The sequence below is a fragment of the Petaurus breviceps genome, unplaced genomic scaffold (assembly GCF_028583685.1).
Source record: "Petaurus breviceps papuanus isolate PSGF00001 unplaced genomic scaffold, PetGlider_PUasm1.0 90808, whole genome shotgun sequence".
In the NCBI taxonomy this organism is placed as follows: domain Eukaryota; kingdom Metazoa; phylum Chordata; class Mammalia; order Diprotodontia; family Petauridae; genus Petaurus; species Petaurus breviceps.
In genome coordinates this window covers 13,594,969-13,605,147 of record NW_027187349.1, presented here as the reverse complement: position 1 = coordinate 13,605,147, position 10,179 = coordinate 13,594,969, and positions in this window count along the sequence as shown.

The window sequence follows — 10,179 nt, the reverse complement described above, 5'->3', positions numbered from 1 at the left end:
AGAAACTTCCCTCTGTACTGAGAATAAAAGCCAGGATAGGTCAGGTTCTAATTGGTTCTTCATAAGCATGCCATCTTGAAGCCGTGTGCTATAGCACATCTAATTAATGTAATTTTCACTTTGGAATGAGCATTTGCTTTTCTTTTAACAATCAAAAAGGGGAAAGAAATCCCCTGTTGAAATGAATCTCTGTACAAGAAATAACCAAGACCAAAAAAGAAAAATCAAGTGATTTATATTCCTCTGAACTGAATTTTCAGTCATCTCCCCTTGATACCGGTAATAAATCATAAGATCATGGGACTTAAATCTAGAAGGAACCTTAGAGATCATCTATCGTCACCCTCTCATTTTAAAGAGGAAAAATCTTAGAAGTCAAGTAACTTGTCCAAGATCCCAGAAGTACCCTATTATTCCATATTAGAGGAGCTTGTTTCAATAATAACAACATGACTCTAGTAGGAGAAACATTTTAATAATTCATTTTACATGTGACCTTTTCCTTATTTGGCATTCCCCCAAAATGGGTGGGATAAGTTTAGGTGGCAACAAAAATGTAATAGGGATTGGAGGGGGGGACACAAGGAGAGAATCAAGTCGCATATTACTAGTCTAATTGCCTTCTAAACTCCCCCTCTGAGAATGAAGCAATGGCTGTCTACACTGAAAGCTCTGCCAGAAAGAATGGAATCTGATCCCCATCAAGTAAGATGAGATCCATCTATTATCAGGGTCCACAGTACTGAATCAAAATGATCCTGCCCTCTCTGTGATAGAGAACTACTTCCTCCATACTATGGACCATGGGGATCTTGGCAGGAGCTAGGTAGGGGAGGGATAGGTTATTTTAACATCCCCTTCCCATTTAAATAGCCAGAAGGTATCAGCTAGCAGCAAGGACATTACCAAGAGTAGGAGAAACTGTGAACACCACTATAAGGTATCAGTTATTCAACATTATGGAGGAAAATGAGACATTAGGGATGCTCTTTAAAACTCCTTATATTGGTCTGTTTATGGTGTAAATCGGAGGAATCAAACATACGGCCAATTGACCATAGGAGACCCACAATACTCCTGAGTGCTGCAGTAAACAGATTAAATATAACTAAGAAACATTTAACAGAATAAATAAAATCCAATAAAACATAGATAATATTAAATATATGGTTTTCTAAGTCAATATGTGCCTGCAGGGATACTTGCACATGATTTAGGGACCCATCTCCCTGTTTTTATTTGAATTTGGCACCATTAGTATAAATCATCATTTCTACAACATTATGCATATTAGCAACTAAGGACACCCCCTAATACTAGAACCTAGCACAGTGCTTTTGACACAGCAACTGCTTAATTAAAGTATGTCATACTGGATTGAATTATATTAGGGGGGAAAAAAAACATTCCCAATCTTATTAAACAGGATCATAGGTAATCTAAATATTGTACATGCCAGTTAACATGGAACATGATAATGAGGGGAATTCTTTTTCTATTATATTAATAACCAATTATTAAATTAGGATCCAGACTTTATTTCCTCATTCAGGGACCAGCCCATGTAGGTCATTCAGTCAGTCTCTGAAGGACAAGGCTGATAGATGAGATTGACCTACTCCTTGGGGTACATGCTCAGCCTTCTTGGGCAGGTCCCCACCAAACTAGGAGACCTTACCTCTGTTTAGAGTATAAATATAATCTAATTTAGGTGAATTTCAGTCCCAAAGCATCAAATCTATGCCTTGGCACCCCTCCATTGGAGTTCAAGGTAACCCAGCTCATAAAGGACAAACCAATCAGAGTGGCCTGGGTAGAGAGGGATTCCTTTGTCCAGATCGCTAGAGGTAGCTGAGTGTCATGACCAAGCCATATTTTCAGGGGGAAGAGCTGAAGGCTTTCAACCCACGTCCTCATTTAAAAGTCTACCCCCTCATTAATTGTTTACCAAGCAGGGTTTATTTCTCCTGCCAGGGGCATTCTCTTTCCAAATACATACATACATACATACATGTATGTATTTGGAAACATTTATTTAAGTCATTCAGTGTCTCCATTAGGTGTCTCTTGTTACCAAGAGAAATAACTGACCATCAATTTAGTGATTATCAGCTAGCTTAATTAATAAACTGATTACTAATTACTCAGAAACTCTGTCTCGAACTTTTCATTCATCTCATTAAGCACTCCCTCTACATGTAATAGACCACTATCAAAGAAAACAAACTGAAATAACTAAGTGAATCTCGACACTTGATAGCTAACTATAGTACAAGGAGGTGTAACAGGCTCCAGAGAGCAAGGAAAAACTTTCTTTTCCTATTAAGGGTACAAAATCTACAAAGTCTTTTAGCTGCGCACCTTTATCCAAAAATCCCATACAGTGTATTTCCCCTTTCTTGGATCTCAAAACACCGTTGTCCTTGCTTACCATTAACTTTCCAAATCATTTAACTTACCCGAACTCTCTTGGGCATTTTCCTAGGTAGCAACAAGGTTGACTTGAACATTTGGGTGGGAACTGAGGAATTCTCTCTAAATACTTTCGTTCTTTGGATGTGTGGTGTCACTTAGACAAAACATCACAGAATCATAGGGTTGGGGGTTGAAAGAGAGCTTAGAGCTTCTCTAGACTAACGTTCTCATCTTGCCAAACTTTTCAGATGACAGATAGAGGCCGGTGTCAGTTAAACACAACCTAAAGCATAGAAGCCTGCCTTCAAAGAGATGTTAGTTCTAAAAAGAGAGTGGGCACAAGGATGCTCATAGACAAATACACTAAAAGATAGTTTTATGGTCACTCCACCCGGACGGCTACAAAAAGAAGGAAATCACAGTCATACCTGTTCTTTCCTTCCAACTCTCCTTGCCCCTAACACACATGCATACACAGTACCAATTAAATAGAGCATCTCTATGGGTTAGATTCAACAAACTTAGCCGAACCAGGGAGAAGGTAGAATGGAGAATCTGGAAGGCTAGAAAAGATAACTTCTGTGTGGCTATAATGGCTCCTGATTGGCCTCACATATTAACATTAGAAGCAATGCAGAGTGAAATTTGGATCAAAGGTCTGAGAGAATTTCCTAGTGGTTAATACAAAGATCTTTGATCCCAAGCCTAGAACCTAGAAGCTAAGACTTAGAGAGTCACTTGAGGCTCAGAGAGGCCCAGTGACTTAGAAGGGACCCCAGAGGACATCTAGTCTAATTTCTCAATTTTACAGATAAAGAAACTAAGGCCCAGGGTGATTAAGTGATTTAGCCAGGAGTACACTGGTTGTGAGTCTCAGATTCGTTCTGTTTGACCTCAGAGGAAAGAATGGGAAACTTCTTCCCTAGGTCTACACATATTTCCTGTGTCTTTGTTCTACTTGCTACTATATGGGCACCCTGGCATGGAGGCTGCAGAGACAAATTTAGTCTTGATTTGAGGAAAAACTTCCTAACGGTTAAGAGCCACCCAGAAGTACAGAGTACTGCCACAGAAGGAAGTGGGTTTTCTTTCACAAGAAGTCTTCAAGTCAAGGTCAGATAAAAATGAGTATACTATAGAGAAGACTCGTGTTCAGATTTGGGTTAAATCTGATGGCCTCGGAGCTTTCTTTCTTATCTCTCAGATTCCATAAAATGTCTCCTGTGGAATGATATGGCAAGAAACCATTCTAAACCAAAGACCAGGCACTTTAGAGTTGATCACATAGACAGAACAGGGATAATGTTCTGATTGCCATGATTCTGTGCTGGGCTTCATGATCTCTCTGGGCTTCAGTTTCCTTTTCTACAAAATGTCAAGGTTTGGACTAGAGGTGTTCTTAATACTTTTTGTGTCATAAACCCTTTGTCAGTCTGGTGAAGTCTTTGGACACCTTTCCAGAATGATATTTTTCAATGTATAAAATAAAATAAATAGGAAATCAATTCTATTAAAATATAATTATCAACAAATTTAATTTCACAGACCTCCAAGCTACGAACCCTTATAGTTTAGGAAAGCAAAAGAAAGAGTGAGAAAGCAAGCTCATCAGGAGAAAGGATGGAGGTATCATTTACATTCAGTCAGTATCTAGGTCTTTTCTACTATGAAACTTCCTAGTTTTGGTTTTGGTTTTTTTTTTAACCAAAGATTAGTCAAATAGCCAACATTATGACGATTTTGAGTGTGCTAATCACACTAGAAGGAGCAAAAAGATCACTGTTATTCTGAAATTTTATGGCATATAAACTCAAGTTATGTTACAAGGTTATATGGTAGAAAAGAATTATATTTATTTACACATACACACACAGAGTTTATATCTTTAGAATGAGTTGTAGTATCCAGACACTTGAGATCATGATGTTCAAAAATCATACATATGTATACACAAATTTTATATATATTTGTGTGTATACATATATACACATGTTTGTATATATGTATATATATGTGTGTGTACATATACATATTTGTGTATATATGCATCTGATGGTAACAGGGGAAAAACCCACACCCACCTGGAATTTGACTTCTTAGATCAAGCAATATTAAAGGTTACTTCAAGAAAATTCACTATTTGTTTCTCTAAGACATTTTAGGTAATTCTAAAATGAGATTTTTTTTTCCTGGTAGAGATTTCTCTTTTACTCTTCCCACTTTAAAAGAAGAAGCCACACTTCTCTCTTGCTAAGAAGTCTAAGAAAGTAGTACTTGAAAAATACTTTCTATTTACTAATTTCTTTTGGCTCCCCATCTTAGATCTTTTTATCTGTAGTAATTTTTATCAATCCCTTTCCGAGCTATTTTTATTTCTTTCTACTTCCTAGGATGCAACATCAGCAAATAATTATTAAATGATTAATAAAGAAATGATAATCAAGACAAGAAAGGAGATACTAAGCGAGCACCTAGCTGCCCTTATCAAGTTCATATCACCAGACCCAAAGGAACAAAAGCCTCAGATACTAAAAGAATTGGCAGATATGATTACTAAGTCACTATTAGCGGTCTTTGAAAAACCATAAAGAATGAAAAAAAAAGATATCACAAGTGAGAGAAAAGCAAATGTTCTCCCCATGTATTCCATCCTGCCCATACCACATGCTGGTCATTGTGTGCATTTATGTGTGCCATAATTTAGTGGGACGGGATAGAGGGGAAGGAAGAGCACACAAATTTCTAAGATATAATTCTGTCCTTAAGGAGCTTGTATTCAATTAGTGGGCATGGCCTATACACAAATGATTACAAGACAAAGAATGATTCATGCAGAGGACCTGGGTCCATCTCTGTGATCTTAAACAGCAGAGTTGTCTGATTTGCATGTATCTGTGTGGTGTGTTTCTGAATTCATCAGTTACTTTAACATTGTGAAGATGGAACCCTAGAATAAGCCATGAAGAAGATACATGGCTAACTGAGTCAAGTATTATTAAGTTCTAAGTTGGTGTTTTGGCCGTTATTGTTCAGACTTGTCTATGCTGGTTCAATTCACCAGATAACTGTGCTTTTGTCACTTTTACTTTCACTATACAGTATATATTCATCTCCCAGTATGACTGGCTATCTATGCCTTAGATTCCTCATCTCAAAATTCCCAGGCTGATGCTTGGTTTGCTTCTAATTGTTCTCAATTTTATTTTACCTTCCCTCCTAGTGCCCCTCCCATCTTTCTGTCCCCTCCTATTTTCCTGTTAAATCTGATCTCTGGGTGTAGATGAATCATATGTATTTTAAATTATTTTCCAGAAGTACATTTATAATTTTACATTGTTTTAAACCATTGCCTTATCAGCAAGTGTTATTCTATGGCTTGTTTTCTCCTCTTTTCATTTTCTTTAATAGATTCTGATGACATCTACTAGATAATTTATTCTCCTTGCTACTCTCTTTTCCCTTCGATTCTTTTTTTTCCCCGATGTTTGATGAATCCATTATTTCATCAATGTGGGCAGTCCCTCCACTAATGCAAAACATAGCCCTTTATTACTTCTGTGATTCTTGTCCATTTTTATCCATAAAATTTCAGCAGAGGACCTATCCATTGAGCTAGAGGCACCCTTCTCTTAGTATCTAGGGTATACAGATAAAGGAAGCATTGTGTAGTGAAATACACACTGTACTCGAAGTCAGAATTTGAATCACATTTCTACCACTTACTGCCAAAGTGACCTTAAGTAAAAGACTTCACCTTTATGACTGTTTTCTCCTCTATAAAATGAAAGGGTTGAACTAGGTGACCTTGGATATCCCTTCTAGTTCTGAATCTATGAGCCTATAATTCAGTGTACTACCCAGATTTTCCAATGCATATCATTCTGACTACATGATTGGATCACCTCCTTTTTAGGGCTTATCTATCTCTAATATTATCTTTCATGCCTAACATAAATCAGTGTTAGTAGCATCTGCAGTCTGCTTCTACCATGAGTTTTTCCATTGTCCTATATTTTTTAATTCCCTGAGATCATGGTTTTCTTGACTCACAACCAAGTATCATTCCCAGAAAAATGCTGGGGCTACATATTGGCTTTTGAAGCAGCAAGCAATTTGGCGTCATGAAGAGCATAACACCATCTCCCAAATATCATCCAGCCCCATCTTCTGAGTGTCTCTAATTTTGTGATTCTCCTACTCCTTAATTCTGACCCAGACTCACTGTCCATCTCCAAGCACATCATCATATATGCATGTGACTATGTAAAATTCATATGTTGCTGGAGTGGAAGTATGTAAATAGATTATTAACTGTCTACTAAAGTCATTCTTTCTGTTACAATCAGAGGGCTTCCTGGAATTCTGTATACTTGGTTTGATATTGTAACATCCCATTCAGCAGCCTCAATCAGAATGCCACTTCCTCCCCACCCCCTGATTAAATGGAGTTTCAATTTCAACTACCAAACTCCCTCAGGAAATAGTTTAGAAGTGCTTGCCTATAACATAAACCTATCAGAATTCAAGTTAAACAAAATTCATATGCAGCTAGGATTTTAGAACACCTCTTTTGCCCCTTGGATCAATGCAAAAGGTTTTCCTAGACACTCTACATAAAGCCTTTTTTATTAGCTAGATTTTTCAGAGCTACTACATCTCCCCTATTCCCCCCTAAAAGCGTGCAGATTAGATGTAGGGGAAATGGAAGTCCACTTAGGAGAGTATTAAAACATTGAAGTTTAATTAGCACTTAATTAACACTTCATCAATTTGTCAAGTTTCCTTGCCTGTTTGGGGAAAATGGGAACTTCTCCTCATAGATAGCCTGACTCTGTTTAAGGAAATAGGAAACCTTCTCACTCCATTGCTACATCTCCCCACCCCATAAATATACCCCTATGTTATCTCCTACAGGTACTACTTTTACATCTGAGGTCTCAAAACCCACCCCTGTGATGATGGGGTAGAGTCTCAGTGCAAGTACCATATCAGAAATCAGAAATCAATTCAGAGATGTTTCTGAAAGGCCTTCTCTTTACAGCCTCAGTCCTTACTAGAAACTGACCCTTTGTCATATAAGGGACGGTACTAAGCATAGACACAAGATACCAGACACTAGAGAAGGGCCACATAGACACACTAAATCCCACCATCATTTTCCTACCACTTAGGATGCTATGAAAGTCTCAGAAATATAACCAGTTCAAGGATATTTCTTTTCAAGAAACACAGTAAATAGAGCAGTGTCCTTCCCTTATCTTGGAGACTTGCTAACTTATTCTTTTTGAAGTAATACAAATTACCTCAAAGAACAAAGCCTTTCTTCTTGAAATGTCCCTCTACAAACCAATCCTGTATGCCCTGATGGCCCCACAACATAGATCACTGGCATTGTCTTTGTACATCGAATCATAATGCCTGTAACAAAACGCCTACCATCTTCACACATTTTGAGTTTTCACATCCCCTCTAGACTCTGCCACATACTCTTTGATCCAGTGACACTGGCCTCCTTAGACAAGACATCTCTCATCTCTGAGCATTTTCTCTGGCTATTTCCTGTCTCATAGGAGACTTTCCCTCCTTATGTCCACCTCCTGGCTTCCCTGGCTTCCTTCAAGTCCCAGTTAAAACCTCACCCTCTACAGGAAGCCTTTCCCAAATCTCTCCTAATTCTATTGTCTTTTCTCTGTTAGTTATTTCCTATCTATCCTGTATGTAGTCTGTTTGTACATATTTGTTTTCATTTTTTCTCCCCTATTAAATTGTGAACTCCTTAAGAGCAAGGGCTGTCTTTTCTATTTCTTTGTTTTCTTGGCACATAAAGAGTGGGCACCTAATAAATGCCTATTGACTGACCTGATACCCCTACTAGTGATAGTTTGACAGACTTAGTAAACATCTAAGACAAATATCCCTCCAGTCTCCCATATTGCAAGAGGTCAGTCAAGACCAGAGAGTTCCCTAATTAATGGATTGTAGTATAACTAAACTTTGCCAGGTCAATGAGTATTTACATTTTCCCTGGTGCATGACTTTGCCTTTGTTCTTCTCAGTCATCTGTCTCTAATCTTCCAGTGCCTTATACAGTGTTTCAGTAATAAACACTGAAGCTAGCACAGTACCTTGCACATGGTAGACTTTCAATAAATATATGCTGATGTGTTGGCAGGAAGGAATGGGAAGCACTATTGGTATCTGCTTTAGGATAAAATAATTGGGTTTACAAATATTCAGTTCTCTGGCATAGAGTACCCACTAATTGCTGTTGGTTTTCGTACTGGTAGACTATTACAGGGAAATGGTTGATCTTAACACTCTTGTGTAAATTTTTTGTCTTTATTATTTTGAGTTGAACACAAAATCCACAGCAACATTTCTTAACACACTATTAAGCAAAACTTGTCCCTCCAACTTACCTTGGTTTTGTAACCCTGTCACTTTTTATTTAAATGTATTTCTAGAATTCAAAATTATAGTCTATTTATTTCTTTAAAAATTCATTCCACATAGTAAACCCTCAACAAATATTTGTTTCTGGATGGGAAGAATTATTGAAGGCTACTTTGGGATATAGCCATTGGATTACAAATGAGTGGAAGGCAGATCAGCCAATAAAAATCCACATTTTATTTTTCCTGTTCTCTTTTATTTCTTCTCTCTCCTTACCACCAGCATAACCTCTCTTTATATTTGTTATACTGTGGTCTCTTTGAAATACATAAACTATCTGTAATTAGAAATTGACTCAGATTTCACCCAGTACTAAAACTGAGCTCAAAAAGTATCTTTGACGTGGGGCCAAGAACATTACTTACTTCAACAATTTTTTTAGCATACACATATGTCCTAGTTACCAACAGAAGTGATAGCAGAAGTCTTAAAATATACCTAAGGAAAGGCTGCTCCCCAATGGCTATATCTCATATACCCAAAGGAAGATCCATCATCATAGCAGTTGTGCCCAATTGGAGAATTTACCACAATATCTCAAGTACATTTGGTGAGACTCAAATGTTCTAGATAGGATCCAAATTAACTGTTTCACTTTCACCATTTCTAGGGCAAGAAACAAAAGTCTTTCATTGGGAAACTAAATCCTAGATCCAGATTCTGTTATTAGCTACATGGCTCCAGTTTAAAAAAAAAATTAGTTGAATGACCTCACTCTTGAGCCAAATCAGAATTGAAGAAGCAGCTCAGTGCACTGACTACTTAGCATTATTATGTGGTGCTGAAAGATTAAACCAGAAGTTGGTTTGTTTTTAAAAGGTGTGTAAAATCCCAGCCCCTTAGACATTCCTGCAGCTATACTAATCTTTGGAAGTAATTCCTCACAATAGTCTTTTGCAGAGGTTTTTTTTTTTTTTTAATCTAAGTGCCTGTCATTTATTTCACACCCATTTTGTTGAGAAAATGCAAACACAACTTAAGCCAGAAAGCCTCATCATGGAGGGAGATGCCAGGTGAAGCTCTAACCCTTTTAGCTACACAGTACTTAAGGGATTAGTAAATCCATTGCTTGAACTCCCAACTACAGAATCTCTTCCTAAGAATAAACTTAACTGAGCCCACTTTAAAATATTCACTTGGGTAAAATATTCGCTGGTTTCAAGATAATTTTACTAAAGGAAATCATGGAGTTAGATCATTTATTAAGGAAGGCAGTATAGTATAATAGAAAGAGCCATGAATTCCAAGTCAGGAGACCTTGGTTCCAGAGCAGAGGCTTACTCTCTCTCTCTCTCTCTCTCTCTCTCTCTC